Raw genomic sequence first — 20043 nt, 5'->3', positions numbered from 1 at the left:
TCTCCCTTTGTTTCTTGATGAGTCTGGCTAAAGGTTTGGGAATTTTATTTATCTCCTCAAAGAACCAGCTTTTAGCTTTGTTGATTCTTGCTATGGTCCCTTCTGGTTTTTTTTTTTTTTTGCATTTATTTCTGCCCTGATTTTTAAGATTTCTTTCCTTCTACTAACCCTAGTTTCTTCATTTCTTCCTTTTCTAGTTGCTTTAGGTGTAGAGTTAGGTTATTTAGTTGACTTTTTTCTTGTTTCTTGAGGTAAGCCTGTATTGCTAAGAACCTTCCTCTTAGCACTGTTTTACAGTGTCCCATAGGTTTGGGGCTGTTGTGTTTTCATTTGCATTCGTTTCTGTGCATATTTTGATTTCTTCTGTGATTTGTTGGTTTTTCAGAATAGTGTTGTTCAGCTTCCATATGTTGGAATTTTTAATAGTTTTTCTCCTGTCAGTTCAGTTCAGTTCAGTTCAGTTGCTCAGTCATGTCTGACTCTTTGTGACCCCATGAATCACAGCACACCAGGCCTCCCTGTCCATCACAAACTCCCAGAGTTTTCTCCTGTCATTGACATCTAATCTTACTGCATTGCAGCCAGAAAAGATGCTTTGAATGATTTCAATTTTTTTGAATTTACCAAGCCTAGATTTATGGCCCAGGATGTGATCTATCCTGGAGAAGGTTCCATGTGCACTTGAGAAAAAGGTGAAATTTGTTGTTTGGGGGTGAAATGTCCTATAGATATCAATTAGGTCTAACTGGTCTATTGTATCATTTAAAGTTTGTGTTTCCTTGTTAATTTTCTGTTTAGTTGATCTATCCATAGGTGTGAGTGGGGTATTAAAGTCTCCCACTAAAATTGTGTTATTGTTAATTTCCCCTTTCATACTTGTTAGCATTTGCCTTACATATTGTAGTGCTACTATATTGTGTGTATATATATTTAGAACTGTTATATCTTCTTGGATTGCTCCTTTGAACATTCTGTAGTATCCTCCTTTGTCTCTTTTCACAGCTTTTGTTTTAAGTCTATTTAATTTGATGTGAGTATTGCTACTCCTGCTTTCTTTTGGTCTCTGTTTGTGTGAAATATCTTTTTCCAGCCCTTCACTTTCAGTCTGTATGTGTCCCTTGTTTTGAGGTGGGTCTCTTGTAGATAACATATATAGGGGTATTGCTTTTGTATCCATTCAGCCAGTCTTTGTCTTTTGGTTGGTACATTCAAACCATTTACATTTAAGGTACTTATTGATAAGTATGATCCCATTGCCACTTACTTTGTTGCTTTAGGTTTGCATTTATACACCTTTTCTGTGTTTCCTGTCTAGAGAAGATCCTTTAGCATTTGTTGAACAGCTGGTTTGGTGGTGCTGAATTCTCTCAGGTTTTGCTTGTCTGTAAAGCTTTTGATTTCTCTTTCATATTTGAATGAGATCCTTGCTGGGTACAGTAGTCTGGGTTGTAGGTTTTTCTCTTTCATCACTTTAAGTATGTCCTGCCATTCCTTTCTGGCCTGAAGAGTTTCTACTGAAAGATCAGCTGTTATCCTTATGGGAATCCCCTTGTGTGTTGTTTGTTGTTTTTCCCTTGCTGCTTTTAAAATTTGTTCTTTGTGTTTGATCTTTGTTTATTTGATTAATATGTGTCTTGGGGTGTTTCACCTTAGGTTTATCCTGTTTGGGATTCTCTGGGTTTCTTGGACTTGGATGACTATTTCCTTCCCCATTTTAGGGAAATTTTCAACTATTATCTCCTCAAGTATTTTCTCATGGCCTTTCTTTTTGTCTTCTTCTTCTGGGATTCCTAAGATTCAGATGTTGGGGCATTTCACATTGTCCCAGAGGTCTCTGAGGTTGTCCTCATTTCTTTTTATCTTTTTTCTTTTTTTCCTCTCTGCTTCATTTATTTCTATCATTCTATATTCTACCTCACTTATCCTACCTTCTGCCTCCGTTATTCTACTGTTGGTTCCCTCCAGAGTGTTTTTGATCTCATTTATTGCATTATTCTTTATTGGTTGACTCTACGTTATTTCTTCTAGGTCCTTGTTAAACCTTTCTTGCATCTTCTCAATCCTTGTCTCCAGGCTATTTATCTGTTCCTCCATTTTGTTTTCAAGATTTTGGATCATTTTCACTATCATTATTCTGAATTTTTTTCAGGTAGATTCCCTGTCTCTTCCTCTTTTGTTTGGTTTGGTGGGCATTTATCCTGTTCCTTTACCTGCTGATTATTTATTTGCCTTTTCATCTTGTTTATATTGCTGTGTTTGGAGTGGCCTTTCTGTATTCTGGCAGTTTGTGGGTCCTCTTTACTGTGGAGGTTCCTCACTTTCGGTGGGGTTGGACGGGTGGCTTGTCAAGGTTTCCTGGTTAGGGAAGCTTGTGCTGGTGTTCTGGTGGGTGGAGCTGAATTTCTTCTCTCTGGAGTGCAATGAAGTGTCCAATAGTGAGTTCTGAGATGTCAATGGGATTGGTGTTACTTTGGGTAGCCTGTATATTGAAGCTCACGGCTATGTTCCTGTGTTGCTGGAGAATTTGCATGGTATGTCTTGCTCTGGAGCTTGTTGACTCTTGGAGGGTGCTTGGTTTCAGTATAGGTATGGAGGCTTTTGGATGAGCTCCTATTGATTAATGTTCCCTGGAGTCAGGAGTTCTCTGTTGTTTTCAGGTTTTGGACTTAAGCCTCCTGCCTCTGGTTTTCAGACTTATTCTCACGGTAGCCTCAAGACTTCTCCATCTATACAGCACTGTTGATAAAACATCTGGGTTAATGCTGAAAAGTTTCTCCACAGTGAGGGACACCTGGAGAGGTACACCGAGTTACATGGAGAAGAGAAGAGGGAGGAGGGAGATAGAGGTGACCAGGAGGAGAAGAGGGGGAATCAAAAAGGACGAGCACAAGCTAGACAGTAATCAATTCCCTCTGTGCTCTCCACAGTCTGGACTCCTCAGAGAGGTTCATGGCGTTACATAGAGAATAGAAGAGGGAGGAAGGAGATAGAGGTGAACAGGAGGAGAAAAGGGGGAATCAAAAGAAGAGAGACAGATCCAGACAGTAATCAGTTCCCTTAGTTTTCTCCACAGCCTGGAACACACAAAAAGATTCACAGAGTTGGGTAGAGAAGAGAAGGGGGAGGAAGGAGATAGAGGTGACCTTGTGGAGAAAAAGGAGAGTCCAGAGGGGGAGAGAGCAATCAAGCCAGCAAACACACTCCCAAGTAAAAATGGGTACTGAAGGTTGGGTTCTTAAAGGTACAGAATTGGTAACAAATACCAAAAAGCAAAGATTAAAAATCTAGAGTAGAGGTTAGACTCTCAAAAGTACAATATTAAAAAAACAAAAGTCACAAAAATTATAAAATATTTATATGAAGTTTGCTTTAAAAATGGGGTCTTTTTTTTCAAGGTAATAGTACGTTATAAAAATGAAAATTAAAGGAGTAATAGAGGACTTAACATATTTTTTTTTTAATTTAAAAACTGATAATAGCGAAAATATATCTAGAAATTTCTCTGGAGCTGTTGTGGACTGCATGGGGTCAGTTCAGTTTCAGACAGTTCCTCGATCTGGCTTATACTTCTCAAGATCTATAGGCCCCTTCCAATGTAGCCAGTGCTAACTACAGGGTTTTAATCTGTTGCACATTTCACTTCCAAAGCAGTTCCCCCTGTTTATTTTAGCTTTCTGTTTGCTGGTCTCTTCAGTGTCTAATTTCTGCCCCTGACACAAGAGGGCAATGTTGGTCACTTTTTTAGGCTCACTTGTTCAGTCCTGCTGTGGGGAGGGAAGAACACTGCAAACAAATATCACTGGCGTGTGTGGAGCGTGCTCACAGTGTTTCAAACACACTGGGTTTGCCCCCTGCTCACAGCGTGTGTGCTTTCATGGTCTGTACTTCTCAGGCTCTAGGATGCTCTGCCGGGAACTGTCTGAGGTGGGCCCTGGGTTTGGTGCATTTCCCAGGACTGGGCCACTCAGGTTCAGGTTCTCAGGTACTCCACAAAGGTGCAGACTTGGTTGGGCCTGCATTTTGTGCCCTTCCTAGGTCCAAGCAGCTCAGGTGACCAGGTGCTTGATGAGCACAGTCATCCCCAGGTAGGCAGTGCATCTTATTGCCTCCCCCATCCCAGCCACTCGGTTTTCTGGGTGTATAATGGGCGTGCCTTCTCAGCTGTGCTGTGTGTCTCTTCTGGGGAGCTGATCTCTGGCTGTGACCCTCCCAGTGGATGTCAACCTTCCAGAATCCCAAGAAGCCTTGGTTAGCAACAAAGCCTGCTTACAGTTTGGTAGAGGATGCCACTCTGGGGCTGCAATTGCCCCTTTCTGGCCCTGGCTGCTCCCCTCTCCCCCGCCTGATTGTCTCTGGTGGGGGATGGGACAGTCCATAGCCAGCTGATATTTGCTCAGTCCTTTGTTCTGTGAGGGGGCCTGGCAGTGTCTTAGGTTAGGGCTTTTTGCAGGATAGTTCTCTCTCTCTTTTTTTTTTCTCTATCTCTCTAGCTATCCCACAGTTTGGGTTGCTATCTCACATTAGTTCCCTCAGATTGCCCCAGTCCTTACCCTAAGCAATGCATCCTGTGCCTCCCTGTTCAGCCCCTGCTTGCTGGTGGTGGCTGCGAGCACTGGGAGTTGCCATTAGGCACATAATCTGTGGGGTTTGATTATTTATTTATTTATTTTTCCTCCCTGTTATGTTGCCCTCTGAGATTCCAAGACTTCCCACAGACCCACTGGTGAGAATGTTTCTTGGTGTTTGGAAATGCCTCTTTTTTTTTTTTAAACTTTTATTAGGATTATAAACTACATGTACAAGTATATAAAATATATATGTTCAGTTCAAGGAGTAATAATAAAATCAATATTCAACTGTCAATCACTGAGTTTAAGAGAAAAGCTTTTATTTATGTGTAAATATTAAATTGTAAAGTAACTTAATTTTTTGCTCTTTAAGATACATTTTTTTTTCCATGTGGCATCCTGTGACTTTTATTTCCTTCTTTACTCCTCTCTACAGTATTTCTATCATTGTTTTATGTAAAGAAGTTTGCAAAACAAATACTGCTTTCTCAAATCCTTTTTTTCCTCCTTTAGAGTAAAAAGCTGGAGTTAAGTAGAGAAAGAGCACAACCAAGCCAGTGCTGAGAAAGTGGTATGGTTCCAGCTTGGACAGGCTGGGACTGAATACCGGCTACACCACTCACTACATGACTCCAGGAAAATTACTTCATCTTTGGGGATCTGTCCCCTCTAAATCAGGGTGACAAGCCCCCTCCCCAGTCTTAGGGCTATTCTGAGGATCTGAATGCACAGGCATCCAGTTAATGATTGTTAATGTTAGATCACAGTTTCTAGACTGAGAAGTTATGAGAAATGGATGGTATTTCTTACAATTAAGAAAAGCCTTTTTTACTGACAAAATACTTTCCGTCAATAATACCTCAACCCCGTGAGGGCAGAATGGAGGAGAGTTTACCCATTTTAACAGGAGAAACCTCAGAGAATGGAAGGGTCTGCTCACAGTGATGTGGCTACTATCAGGCTGAGACATAATTCTAACTCATAATTAGAATCTAATTCTAAATCCTAACCTAGCAACTTAAAAATGTCTTGTTAATTGGAGGACTTCCTTGGTGGTCCAGTGGTTAAGACTCCATGTTTCCAATGAAAAGGGCACAGCCTCCATCCTTGGACAGGGAACTAAGTTCCCACATGCCAGGCAGTGTAGCCAATAAATAAATAAATAAAATCACTTTAAAAATGTCTTGTTAATTTTTAAAAAGTAACTATTGTTTTGCTTGTCTAACTGTGCACAATTAGAACACATGTCTTTAATTTTTCTTAAACTTCTGGTTAGATGCTTCACTCACTTCTCCCTTACAGCTGTGTAGGTGACAAATGCAGGAAATTAACAAATTACAACTGAAGACTCCGGGGAAACTCCTCTTTTAAGACTTCTTCCCAGGACAGATATCTGTCCCTACCTCTTTTGTCTCTCTTTTCATCTTTTACATTTTGTCCTACCTCCTTTCGAAGACAATGGGCTGCCTTTCTGGGTGCTGATGTCCTCTGCCAGCATTCAGAAGTTGTTTTGTGGAATTTGCTCAGTGTTCAAATGTCCTTTTGATGAATTTGTGAGGGAGAAAATGGTCTCCCCATCCTATTCTTCTGCCATCTTAGGACTGCCTCCTCCACCCTTCTCTTATTAAGCACCTCAAGTGACATGGAATTTACTACCACCTCACAAAATGATCCTAAAAGGGCAGCTATAATCATTAACCCCATCACCACCACCACCACACACACACTCTACCTTACATCCAGCATCTTCCAACCTTCCAGTGAAGATCCAAAAATTGGCTAAATGTTTCTCTCCATGCACAGAAACAAGCCTGATGCTTCAACTCATTTGTTCATATATTCATAAGTGTATTCATTCAACCAGTGTTTACTTAATGGTAACTCTGTCTGGGATTATAGTATACACAGAGGATAAAGCAGTAAGAGAGAGAGACATGTTCCTTTCCACAAAGGACTCATAAAATATGAGATAAACATTGGAATGTAATTATGCAAATAAGTATTCAATAGCTATATTACTTTTCTATGCTATGTAACAAATTACCACAAACTCAGAGGCTTAAAACAACACACACTTATCTCACAATTTCTGTGCACTAGGAGTCTGAGCACAGCTCCCCGGGCCCTCTGCTGAGGGTCTCTCACAAGGTCGCGAGCAAGGTGCTGACCAGGGCTGGGATCTCATCTAAAACCTCCAGAGAGGAAGGATCTACTTTCAAGGTCCCTCAGGTTGCTGACAAAATTGATTTCTTTGCACATGACCATAGGATTCATGGTAGCTTGGTTCCTCAAAGCCAACAACACAAACAAAGACTCTAGCAAGACAGGCTGGATTATGCAATCATGGACATGTAATCAGAGAGAAACCATCTCCTTTTCTATATCCTATTGGTAAGAAGCAAGTCATAAGCCACACCCATATTCAAGGAGAGAATAATATTTGAAAGTCTGATCACCAGGAGGTGGGGAGCATGGGGATCACCATAGAATTCTGCTCACCATAGTAGCAAACTGAAAAAGTGTTATGAAGGAAAAACTCAAAGTGCTATGAAAGTAAATAACCTACACTAGTCATTAATTTTTTGAGTGTGCTGTCTTTCTTATCACAACCAAATCACAAAGCTAACACAAACAGTGCACAAGGTAGGACCCATGTTTTATATATTTGTTTCTATTTCAACATACCTAGCACAGAACTGCACATGGGTGTTTGATAATCACCGATTTAACTTGAAACAAAACGTATCAAATGTTTCTCAACATGCCATCCAGATTAAAATCATACAACAGACCCTCACAGTCTGTTGGCATTCATAGACTTAATGGTTTTATTGTTCAATCACAAAGGCATGTCTGACTCTGTGACCCCATGGACTGCAACACGCCAGACTTCCCTGTCCTTCACTACCTCCTGGAGTTTTCTCAAACTCATGTCTATTGAGTTGGTGATGCCATCCAACTACCTCATCCTCTGTCGTCCCCTTCTCCTCCTACTCTCAATCTTTCCCAGCATCAGGGTCTTTTCCAATGAGATGGCTCTTCACATCAGGTGGACAAAGTATTGGAGGTTCAGCTTCAGCATCAGCCCTTCCAGTGAATATGCAGGGTTGATTTCCTTTAGGATTGGCTGGTTTGATCTCCTCACAATCCAGGGGACTCTCAGGAGTCTTCTCCAGCACCACAGTTTGAAGGCATCAATTCTTCAGCGCTCAACCTCCTTTATGGTTCAACTCTCATATTCATACATGACTACTGGAAAAACCATTGCTTTGAGTATACGGACCTTTGCCGGCAATGTGATGTCTTTGCTTTTTAATACACTGTCTAGGTTTGTCATAGTTTTCTTCCAAGGAGCAAGTGTCTCTATTGATCCAAGAATCTTTCAGAAGTACACGTGTATTAGCATGAGCTACAAAAAAGCACATCCCTTTGCCCAGCCCAGCATCCGACTTTAGGGGAAGCTTTGTTGCTCTCCATTCCTCAACATATGAAGTGATAATGCAAGTAAAGCTGTAACTGCCCTCTCAGACAAGGCCTCCCAAGGACATACATGGTCCAGGAAGTCCTGACATAATCCCTGGTGTTGAGAAATGCAGCCTTGAGGAGGTGGCACATAAGTCGGGACAGTGGAGCTAACCAGGCAAATGAGACTGTCAGGTAATGAAAACGAGAGCACTTCAAAAACTAGGAAACAGGAAACCAACAGGTATGAAGGCCTATGATGAGAGTATCCCTAATGATGTAAGTGAGGAGAGGCATGGCTTCAGAGGTAGGTCAGCCCCAAGTTAGGGATCCATGGCCAAGTTGAGGACAGCCACATCTTTATTTCCACCACCACATCAGCAATGGCAAGGCCCACGCAAGTCGTCTCTTCAGGGTAATATAGAGAAAATTGAAAGTTGTGGGACTTAACAAAGGACCAGAAGGAAAATCTTCTGAAGTATTAAAATTGCCCCCCAAGCAGCCTAGCACATGGAAACCAATTCTAAGCCTTCTTTCTGGGAGCACTGAGGCATGGCCCAAGTCAGTAAAGATATGAGAAGGTGCCAAAGGAAGTAATGGAGTAGAGAGTCCCTGGAGCACCATTGGAAAACTGCACACCAAATGCATTTCACAGGAGTCGATGTTGGCAGGACAGCAACATTATGCAGCCCTTCTGGTGCTTGTAAGGACTCAAATTCCTGGTATGTCCTTACGTAAGATAATAAGGCTCTCATGAACTCAAGCTCACAAGCTGATGCTTGGTGTTACGACCTGTTACCACGACATTGTAAACAACTAGGAAGGCTGATCTCTTCAGCTGAGCCCAGAGCACCAAGGGAGGAAGAGCACAGCCTCTGAGTCTGCTAGAACAGCTGAATCAACTCTAGTGAGCAATGTCACAATCCTCACAGCCGAGGCTCTGTGAGCAGATGACTGGCTGGTGTTTTGTTAACTCAAAGAAATTGAGTGAGAATCTCATTTATTTTCTAGTGCACCACAACAAGATCTGAGGAGTCTCCTCTTCTCAACTGCCCAGACACTGGAATATGCTCTCAAATGTTCTTAGAGAATTGTGTACTCTCAGAGAGCAACTACCTATCATGGATAATTTAAGAAGAGGTCTCAAAAGCAGAATCTGGCTTCAATGATATCATGAAATATCCTCTAGTTCTTAAGATCATACAAAAATAAAAAATCAGTATATTTCCACATGGCAACCAAAGCTGGTGCTCTGTGACAACCTGAAGGGATGGAATGGTGAAGGAGGTGGGAGGGGGTACAGGATGGAGGGGACAAATGAATGCCTATGGCCAGTTCATGTTGATATATGGCTAAAACCATCACAATATTGTAAAGCAATTATCCTCCAATTAAAATAAATAAATAATTTTTTAAAAATCAGTGTATTTCCAAGTGGCTGTACATTCAAGAGAGCCAGCATTACCACAAGGTTTCCCGACCATTATATAGGAATTTTTTAAAAAGACTTTGAAAAGAGTATGAAGCAATGACCAAATAATATGAAGTATTTAAAAACGATGGATTCTTTCAATTGTTTTAAACAAACCTTTCTGACTTGAAATAATCCCAGCATCAGCTTCAGACCCAAAGGTGACACAATTCAGACCCAAAGGTAGAAAGGAACAGATACTGGCCAGCGGCCAAATTAAGAAACCAAGGGCAATAGTATTCACTTAATGAGAGGTCACTTGATCCAATCTCCTAACCAGAGATGGTATGAGCAGAGAAGAGCCCAGGGAGATCATAAAACATGTTAACACCAGAATAAATAATTAGAAAATTCCTAGGACCCTCTAGGGTCCAACTCCAAGGTTATGTCCAAGGAGAATCAGCCCTTTCCATCTGCATTTCATACTTCCTCAAACAAAGATAAGCAGAGAATAAAAGGCAACTGAATCCCCAGTTAGGACAGAAGAGAGTGGAAACAAGGCCCATTACTGGCTGCAGATAAAAGACAAAGGGGCACACAAGGGCTTTGTGATAGATTCGCCAGGAAAATGAGGATCTTTTGGTTTATAATTCAACATCCCGACTCTGATTACATCCACTCAGCCCAATATAGGAAAGTACATCGGGATTAATTATAAGGTTGTTCTGTTTGTAATAACATAGCAAAAATTTTTAAAAACTGAATGAGCCTGGTTATGGTCAGAGGCAGACAGCCATCATTTCCAACCACTGCTTGCATTAAAATGTAAATGAGATAGTATGTCTATAGTATTGAAAGAAAGCCTGACTAGTTTCTCTAAGAGTGTTCAGAATGAAACAATTTCACATGTAACCTAGCTTCTGCATCCACTCAGGACTGCCCACTTTGAGGCAGGGGGACAGAGGGTGGGTAGTAGTTCCTTACTGAAGACCATGGCTCACCAGTGAGGAATCTTTTTTCCTCTTTTTGTCATGCATATGTTTCCTAATAAGCTTGTTTCTTCTATTGCTTCCCCACAACAACACAAAGTCCTGACTGTCTACATAGGAAAGAAGTAAAAAGACCTTCCCAAAGTCACATGGCTTGTAAGCATCAGGATGGGCACTAGAAGTATCTCCAGAGTCAAGGTCCCTACAAGGAAACACAATCCCTTGAAATGAGTGGACAGGCATGAACACACAAACATGCAGGGACACACACACAAACACACACATATACATCTGGGTTCCCTTAAGTCAAAGTAAGCTTCTCTGGTTAGCAAAAAAAAAAAGAATAGAAATGACTGTCAGTAGGTCATTTTAAGATGTTCAAGATGAAGAATGTAGGAAGAATGACATTCACAAACAAAAGTGGTACTGTAGAGAGTAAGCCCCCCCCCATGTAAACAATGGCAGAAACATTCAATGGACAAACAGGAACTTGTCAGTGAAGCTTTGGTGTTTTTCTCTGAACTTCAAAGCACTTTAGGACAGAGGTTCCTCAAGTGGTATTCACAGGGGTCCTCCACAGGCCCAAAGTTAGTCCACGAAGGAAGAAAGCAGCATGTCACATGTCACCCATGACATTAAGAGACATGATAAGATGTGGAGCCCCGGGTCTGAGAGGGCAGTGATCTCCCCACTGACTAGACTATGAAAAATTCAAGAGTCAGGACAAGAACACGCATGACAGAAAAAGCTTCAGGGGGAACGACACAACCTCATAAGAAAAAGGAACAGTAAGAACAGTGTTTTCCTGAGCATGGGAAAGATGAGCGCATGGAAAAGAATGAGCAGAAGGGGAGGTGGACCTCTGGGGAAAGAGGGCTGTGAGCACCATCTCTGACATGATCCGACTCTCTGGAGTCAAGGGCTGGGAGGGTGAAGGGAAGAGACCATCTGCTCCACCCTCAAAACATCTGTTATAAAATAAGACTGATGGCATGTGTCATGTCAGGAAGATCTTGTGAAAGAAACTGCTGAGCCGTATATGATCTGAGCTAATGGAGAAGTCCCCAAGGTTTGGAGACCTAGATTCTAATCCCAATTCAACTGTCAATTTACTGTGGAACACTGGGAAACTGCTTAACCCTATTCTGTCTCAAGTTCTCCACTGGTAGTGGGGTACGAAAATACATACTCCCAGGGGTGCTCCCAAATCACATCCATGTATTCTTGACAGGTACAATATAACCACAAAGTCCTAAGGCTCTTCCTGCCTTTGCAGTTCAAAGGGGTCCCCCCACTTCAGCTCCAAGAAGTGAAAAAAGTGAAAGTGAAGTCACTCAGTCATGTTCAACTCTTTGTGAACCCATGCACTGTAGCCCGTCAGGCTCCTCTGTCCATGGGATTCTCCAGGCAAGAATCCTGGAGTGGGTTGCCATTTCCTTTTCCAGGTCAGCTCCAAGAAGAGAAAAATAGATTCTTTCATTCTCTGTCAACTCTCAAAGAAAAATACAAAAGATCAGTCTTCCATCAAAAGAAAGAATTTTAAGGAACTAAGAGAAATTCACATACATAATACACATTTATCCTACATTGGGAAGGATGCTGTCCATTCCATCATACCTATGATCACATATTCCCTAATAAAATCTGGAGACACAGTCCATGATATAGGTTATACTTCAAACAGTCATCCAGTTTTTCAGCCATAAATCACTTTGGAAAGAGTAAAGGATGACCATCACCTTCCCCTGAATTCTTCATGCTAATGGGTTTTGTTCCACTGAGATTAGATGCATTTTTTTTTAATAAATTAGCTCACAAAAAATAAAGTCAAATGAATACTTATTTGGTATTTTCCGTTCCAGGCAGCCAATCCTAGAGGAGCTGGCAGTCTCATGAAAAGGAAACTGGTCATCAGTATCATTTCTAAAACAGAAAGAAATTAAAGGCACATTAATTTGTTCTACATCTTGCCTCTGAGTGGCCATAAATATCCCACTTATCAATATGAAAAAGATAAATTTGTCTAAAGCAAAGGATCATTTATCTACAGTTGGCTAGTATCTCATGGGGCAGGAGGTGGGGACAGGGAAAGAATCTTGAGGAAGACCTGGGATTTTGTTTGTTTTGATTATAACTAGGAAATTAGTCAAGAAGGTCCCCTTGACAGAATAGTTCTCAAATTTAGAGGTCACAGTGTGGCAAAAAATTTTTAAATGCAAGTATATGAGGAACAACACATTCATCTAAGATCATTTTAGTGTGAATTACTCTACCGGATGGCTTTGTCACCAAAGTAGAACCTGTGAGGTTGGTGCAGGAGGTGGGGGGAACTTGATTTGAGTGAATTGCTCTACTGGATGGCTTCATCACCAAAGTATAACCTGGGGTGGGAGGACCTTGATTTCAGTGAATTGCTCTGCTGGATGGCTTCATCACCAAAGTAGAATCTGGTTGGCAAGGGTGGGCGGGGGCTTGATTTGAGCACATTGAACCTACAAGTAAGCCTGGGCGTGGGCTGAAAGGGTGAGGGTGAGGAGGCCTTTAGAGAGCTGGCTCTGAGACAGCCCCAGACATAGCTTCACTTCTTTGTCATTTTGAGAAGCTTGGTAAAGTGATGGTATCCTTGGAGTTACAATGGAAGAAGGTAGAATTCTACAGGGGAGCTTTACTTCAGATACACTTGCATTAAATAGGATTAGATGACCCTAGTGTTCTTCTAAAGCAGTACTGTCCACTAGAAACTCAGTGTGAGTCACAGAAGTAATATTAAATATTCTAGTAGTCAGATTTTTAAAAGGAAAAGAAAAAAGAAAAAAAAATAAATCTGTTTTTTCTTTAACTCAATGGTGTTGTTGTTCAGTTGCCAAGTCGTGTCCAACTCTTTGTTACCCCAGGGATTGCAACATGCCAGGCCTCCCTGTCCCTCACCATCTCTTGGAGTTTGCCCAAATTCATATCCATTGAATTGGTGATATTATCATTTCAAATGTAATATGTATAAAAATTATTAAGGAGACCATTTCCATTCTTTTTTCACACTAAGTCTCTGAAACCTGGTGTGTTTTGTTTTTTTTAATTGTGTGCTCAGTTGGCCAGTTGTGTCCGATGCTTTGCAGCCCCATGGACTGCAGCTCACCAAGGCTACTCTGTCCATAGGATTCTCTAGGCAAAAATACTGGAGTGGGTTGTCATTTCCTTCTTCAGGGGATCTTCCCAACCCAGGGATCGAACCTGCATCTGTGGTGTCTCCTGCATTGGCAGGCAGATTCTTTACCACTAGCACTACCTGGGAAGCCCTCATACCCCAATTCAGATACTAACTGTTCATTGGAAATATTTGACCTATATTTACATTTCATAACATTTACAGTTGACAAAGGAGAGTCATGTTCCCAAATTGTTCTAAATATACTTAAAAGTTTTCCACTAACTGAATCAAATACCAGTTTTAAAATTTAAATGAATCAGAATTACTTGCATGAAAATGAAAACAGGATGTTGAAGAGATATCTCACTCCTATGTTCATGGCTGCCTTATTCACAATAGCCAAGGGAGGGAAACAACCAAAGTGTCTGTGTATAGACGAATGGATGAAGACAATGTGGTTTATATATAATGGAATATTATTCTGCCCTGAGAAAAAGGGAAATCTTGCCATTTGTGACAACGTGGATGGACCCTGAGGGCATCATGCTAAGAAGCCAGAAAGACAAATGCTGCATGCTATCACTTATATGTGAAATCTAAATAAAAATTCAAACTCATAAAAACAGAGTAGAATAGTTGTCAGGGGCTGGGGATGGGAAAATAGGGAGAGGTAAAAGGGTACAAACTTTCAGCTATAACATAAATAAGATCTGAGGATCTAATGTGAAACATGGTGACTATGGTTGATAACACTGTGATTTATAATTGAAAATGTTTTAATTAATTATAATTCAAAGTTCAGTACCTTATTTGCACTAGCCACATTTCAGGGCTCAGATGCCACATACAGGTACTGCATTGGATAGTACAGGTCTTGGGTGTGAGAAATGGCAGTCAAAGTGTTGGTGTATGAGTCACAGGTTCACAGTATCACTGAGTTAATTTTGCTTTTTCCAGGGGCACAGGCTATATTTGTATACCTGGCCAGCCACTGAACATGTGTTCACCACAAGTCACAAGGCTATCAGAGAATAATATGGACCCTCATAACACAAGCCCGACTGCTTGTAGAAACATGCTAACACAAGCTCCTTGAGGGGAAGATCCAGCCCTAGTTCAACCAGCAGTTCCTTGTCCAGTGACTGGCACAAAGTAAGCATTTGGCCAATTTTTATTCAATGACTGACTGACTGCTCTTCTGACAATTGATGAAGATTCCTTTCCATGCTTTGTGGTGTGAGCCTTATTCACACTGGGCATCACTCATTTATCCAGTCAACAAACATGAGCTCATGACCACTGTGTATGATACTCCCTCATGGCGAGCCACTGTCTACTCCCTGGCTCTTAAAAAAAAATGTGCTGCGATGAACATTGGGGTGCACGTGTGTCTTTCAGATCTGGTTTCCTCAGTGTGTATGCCCAGAAGTGGGATTGCTGGGTCACATGTCAATGTATGACAAAAACCACTACAATATTGTAAAGTAATTAGCCTCCAACTAATAAAAATAAATGAAAAAAAATGTGATTCACAACGAGGACGTAGAGGCTGCTGCTGCTAAGTCACTTCAGTCATGTTCGACTCTGTGTGACCCTATAGACAGCAGCCCACCAGGCTCCCCCATCCCTGGGATTCTCCAGGCAAGAATACTGGAGTGGGTTGCCATTTCCTTCTCCAATGCATGAAAGTGAAAAATGAAAGTGAAGTCGCTCAGTCGTGTCCGACTCAGCGACCCCATGGACTGCAGCCTACCAGGTTCCTCCGTCTATGGGATTTACCAGGCAAGAGTACTGGAGTGGGGTGCCACTGCCTTCTCCGGACGTAGAGGCATGAAGGCCAAATAGCGCCACCTTCACCATTTGGCCCTCAGCCAGCACTGATGGTATATATGGTCATTCATTGATATCGGCAGGGCCAACTGGTTTCAGGAACCCCAAGGATAACAAAATCCAAGATGCTCAGGTCCCTTATATAAAACCGTTTAGTATTTGCATGTAACCTGCACACATCCTCCAGTCTACTTTCAATAATCTCTAGATTCCTTATAATACTTAATACAATGCAAATTCTATGTAAATACTTGTAAATACAATGTAAATGCTATGTAAGTAATTGCCAGAGCACAGCGAATTCAAATTTTGCATTTGGGAACTTTCTGGAATTTTTTAAAAACATATTGTCAATCCACACTTTGTTGAATCCAAGAATTTAGAACCTGCAGATATGAAGGGCCAACCAAACTACCTCATGTGTGCCTTGTACAATACTACACATTCCTATGTGAGTGTACGAGAGAACATTTATTGTAAGGAAGAATTACATGCACTAGGATGGCTATAATTTTTTAAAATGGAAAAGAATAAGTGTGAATGTGGATGCAGAGGATTTGGAACCCTCAAACATTGCTGGAATGTAAAATGATCCAGCTGCCTTGGAAAACACTGTGGTGGTTCCACAATAAGCTTTTAATAGAGTTACCATATGACCCCAGAAATTCCACTCCTATGCACACACAAACAATATGGGAAATTACATATATCAATATGAAATTGCCCATAAAAAATATATCATATAATAAGGGAAAATTTGTGGCTGGAATCAGATAATATGGGAAATTATAGGACATGACTGAAGTGACTTAGAAACAGCAACATTATATATAAATTATATATATATTATACATACTATATATGTTATATATAAATTATTTAATTTCCCATACAATATGATTCCAGTTACATCAAATATTCACAATAGGTAAGTCCATAGAAATAGAAAGCAGATTCGTGATTACTAGGGACTGAGAAAAGAAAATGGGAAGTGAGCTTCATAGGTATCGGTTTCCTTTTTGGGTGATAAAAATGTCCTGGAACTAGAGAGTGGTGACTATTGTACAACATTGTGAATGTACTATATTCTACACTTTAAAAAGGTTAAAATGGTAAATTCTATGTTATGTATATTTTATCACATTTTTTAAATGTCAGAAAAGAATAACGCTCTGTGATGACCTGGAAGGATAGGATAGGGAGAGGGGAGGGAGGTTCAAGAGGGAAGGCATATATATATAATTGTGGCCAATTTGCATTTTATATAGCAGAAACCAACACATTACAAAACAATTTTCCTCCAATTAAAGAATAAATTTAAACAAAAAGAATAATGAAGGACAATATTTTGTCCCAAATGAGGTGGAATTTTAACCAATAGGAGGCTGAAGCAATTTTTCTTTCCTTCGTTCCTTTTCTTGACTTTTCTTCCTTTTCGTCTTTTTTTTTTTCAATGTAGTATGAGGCTAATCAGTATCTCTACAGTTCCTTTGCATTACAGCTTCTAGATGCCATAATCAGGAGCCTTTTTTTTTGTTTGTTTGTTTGCTTTATTTAATGCAATTGAACCCATCAGTAGAAGTCACATGAGTGTCAACAAACTTTCATTCTAACAGTGCCTGCCTATCCTGTGTCAAGATTTGTGCCAGGCACTCCGTTAACATTTTATCTGTTAATATAGGAGGTGGCTAATTTAAAATTAGAAATAGCAATAATATTGCTTAAGAATGATTTTTCAAGGGAGAAAAGAAATTTAGACATACCAAAGGTGAAAGGCCAACAAAATGAATATAATTCAGAAATTCTTGTTTTCATCTTGACAGATGCTTTCATTAATTACTAGAATGAAAATATTTTGAGTACCTACTAAGTAGCCCTGCCTGTGATGGCAGAAAGATGTAACAGATTTTTCCTGAAGTCAATTTTGAGAAAACCTTAAGAGTCATAGAGTCACTGAAACAAACATAAATTCTAGTCTACAGATGTGAACAACTAAACAAAAGAAAGTGTTTAAATACCATGGAGGGACTTGGGGCGGGCAAGGACAAGGACATAGACAAGGTCATTCCCTACATTCCCATACATATTTTTTCTGTCTTTCCCTCTATATAACCCACTAACGTTCCATTGTTACACCATCCTTAGGGTCAGAGCCACAGAACTGCTTGGTAGTGGCAAGTTCATGAGTCACCAAATTGTTTCTAGTGCTACCAGTAACTGAACACGATTGGACCTGGTCCAAGTGTGTTCTGCCAACTTCCATTCTATGATCTCTACAGATGTTTGAAGACCCATATGTCATGTTCTGACTCCAAATCTTCTACTTTCCTATTAGTGTCTAATGTAAGATCTTCCAGATAAGAAAAACATTGAGCTGTCTCAAGTCCTGTCTGCTGCTCCTGATGCCCAGAACTCTGAGGTGTAATGTTAGAGGTTCAGGCACAAGGAGGATTTTTTTAAAGCCCCACACATGTGTATTGCTGGAACCTGAACTAAGAATTTACTTAGAATAACAGTAGTCACAAGTTCTCAGGGGAATCAGACTGGCCTGAAAAGAGAGCAAAAATTACATAAAAGCAAGTGAACCACACCCCAAATCTGCTCAGTGATGGAAGCTTCTGGTAAGTTTCTCAGCTCACACTTTTTATTCATCATTTACAAGTTCACTGTGAAAACAAGACCATAAGTTAAATAGAAACAAAAACAGTAAGCAATTGTTGAACAACTTGAATAAGAGTAAAAGTGAATTTGAAAGGGCTAGAAAGAGCAAGGGTTCTGTCCCTTGCAGAAAACCTCACAATACCTTCCAGATTTCCATACCCTTTTTTTCCACACAGACTGAATGGAAGTACCTAGCATTTGCCATGTCAGTTTATCACTTAACCTCTGATCACACCTTCACCTCAGAGTTGCACAGTGATACATAAAATTGTCAGCCCAAAATAATATATTCAAAATATATAAGGTTCAGAAAATCATTGTTAAAAATGCTACAGTGGCACTTGCTGTAGTGGCACTCTAGAGGATATAAAGGGCATTCATAGACATTGTCTCACTGGATATTTATCACAGATAATTCGAAACTTTTTGTCATACAGTCTTTTGATATGTGGATGTCCACACTAACATATCTAGGTAAAAGTATTCCATATTTCATAGATGCTATCTATTACTGTCATTAAATTAACTTTCACAGTAGACTTAAAATGCCAATCCTTACAGGAAAGGCAAAATTAAAAACAACAACAACTCCCAATTGAAAGCCTCATTGGAGGCCATAAAAATCTTTGTTAATGGACTTGGTACCCAATAGCAACAATGGGTAGAGTGGCTCAGTATACTGTAGTAAGTGAAGATAGAGCCCCTTTGGGAAAATGAAACAATAGAATCTATGTTTGGGGGACACAATTTTCAGGCCAGCAGTTAGCTTCTTTACACTTTTTAAAAATGCAAAAATCTTCACTTGCATGTGCAGTGCACCTGGCTAGCTAGCTAACTTCTGGCTGTGATAGTAAGTCCACCTAATGGCACCTGTATAAACAGAACCCTAGCTGTGACTGTTTTCTGAGTGGGGCTCCTCCAACATGCAATATTGCTTCAGACATGCCCCTTTCTCATTCGGGAAAACAAGTCACTAAGGGCTCAGAGGAGAGAAAATTCTCAGGCTCCTTTGCAAGGAGGGGCTGAAGGGGGTATTCATTTACTTCAGTGATAGAGGTGGGGGGGGCAAGGAAGAGAGCATTGCTCAATAAATATACTATTTATAAGAAAGCCTAAGTACTGAAACCAAACTGAAGAGGAAAGCACATTTATCAGGGGGGAAAGATTTATGCAAACATTAAAGCTCTCCTGTTACCTCTGTTTTCATTTGAGATGTTCGTATTTTAATACCTCTGCATTCCAGCTTCTCCTCTTACTGGATGTGGAGCTAAGTTGCTGCCCATGCTCATGATCATGCTGTCAGCTAAATGATCAATCATGCTATCGCCAATTTCACATTGAGACTTCACGGGAGGGTGAAATCAGAGAACAAAATGGCTGTGGGGGAAGAATTTGTTTAAAAACAGCTAGTTGGGGAAACTGGAAAAGGGGTAAAAAATGATAGAAAACATATGAAGTGTAAATGCATCTATCTTTAAGGCAGATCCATTTCAAAGCTTTCTGCGGCACAAAAGTCATTGTGTGATGCATCTGAGTGTTTAGAGGAGCAAAATACTGTAATAAGGTCTCAACTAAATGCCAATATTTCAGTCCATCGACTTTGGATGCCAATTTGTATGTACTGCATGTTGGTAAACTATATGAATACAATGAATACACTGAAGGCTACTTATGAAATGAATCTCGATTTTGTATTCACAACAGAACAAGGTTGGAAGAAAACTCAACAGCCACAAATTCCAAGCAAGAGAAATAAAGGCAGTCAGAATGAAGTCCTGTAATGTTTTCAGTGAACCAGCATTAGAGGTTATTCAGCATGTGTGAAGTCCCATATGCAACTCAGGAGCTGGGGGAGAGGAGGCACTCTATGCTATGAACACTCCAACAGTGCTTTGAAAGCAAGAGCTTCAGAAGAAAGCAGGCGAGCCTGGGTTCTGATTCAGAATAGAACCACTTCAATTTAACTTCAGCAAG

This window comes from Cervus elaphus, chromosome X (assembly GCF_910594005.1).
Source record: "Cervus elaphus chromosome X, mCerEla1.1, whole genome shotgun sequence".
NCBI lineage: Eukaryota > Metazoa > Chordata > Mammalia > Artiodactyla > Cervidae > Cervus > Cervus elaphus.
The sequence above is the reverse complement of the archived record's forward strand: the minus strand, read 5'-3'. Positions refer to the sequence as shown.